This window comes from Mauremys reevesii, linkage group 1 (genome assembly GCF_016161935.1).
Source record: "Mauremys reevesii isolate NIE-2019 linkage group 1, ASM1616193v1, whole genome shotgun sequence".
In the NCBI taxonomy this organism is placed as follows: Eukaryota; Metazoa; Chordata; order Testudines; family Geoemydidae; genus Mauremys; species Mauremys reevesii.
This window is the reverse complement of record NC_052623.1, coordinates 354,451,338-354,452,421: the sequence shown is the minus strand read 5'-3', so window position 1 is coordinate 354,452,421 and position 1,084 is coordinate 354,451,338.

Here is a 1,084-nt window from a genome sequence, read left to right as displayed (position 1 = left end):
TCCAACAACTGTGAGATGCATCTGTCTGTAAAGATTCCTTGCTGCACATCTCTTGTCCCCGCCTTTGCTTTTCCATCTATGGAATTCTTATACAGTGTCAAAATGTTAGGACCAGGCCAATATTCTCTAACAGACCCTTTTGTGGTTCTTCAGAAAGAAACACAGGTAGCAACCTGTGATTAAAGCAAGAGTAGACTTGTAGACTTCAAAGTCAGAAGGGACCATCAGGATCATCTCATCTGACCTCCTGCACATCGCAGAACCTCGCCCACCCACTCCTGTAACACACCCCTCACCTCTGGCTGAGTTACTGACATCCTCAAATCATGGTTTAAAGGCTTCAAGTTACAGAGAATCCACCGTTTACACTAGTTTAACTCTGCAAGTGACCCAGGCCCCATCGCAGAGGAAGGTGATACCTCCCCCAGGGTTCCATCAGAACAGGGTGAAAAATTTGACTGCCATAATTATTGGGGATTGTGCCCAGTCAGGCAAAAATACAGGCGGTTTACCAGCTAGGTGAAGAGGCCAGTGCGGGGACCTGCACTGGGGTGGAGACAGGAGTGTGGTGGGACAGTTACAGTGTGGCAGGATGAGGCTGCTTGTGGGTTCAGAGAGGATGGGAATTATTTGCCTTGGAGAGGAGGAAACATACGTCCTATCTATGGGCTGTGCGTGTGGCACAGCATCCTGGTCTAGGTTCCAGCAAATCTGTCTCTGTGTGAAACAACTTCAATCCAAGCCTCTATCAGTTACTCCCAGTATCTGAATTTTTAGCTCATGCCTCCCAATTGCTAAATCCCCGGTACCACTATTAAACGGCCTTCCTATCCATGTTGACAATCCGGTTTGTACTTTTCACCTGACCTTTCTTAGGTTTCCTCAAAGTTTCTTCTTTTGCAATGAAAATAAAACTAACTTCCTTCACCTGTGTTCAGAACTGCGATTCTGCAGACCTGGCACCATCTCTCCTGCTGGTGTCCCGTCTATGGGACAGCAACGAGCACTGCGGCTAGTATCCCAGACAGATCTAAGAAGGGCCTTATATTTGAACTGAATGACAGCAGGGATTAGCACTTATTCT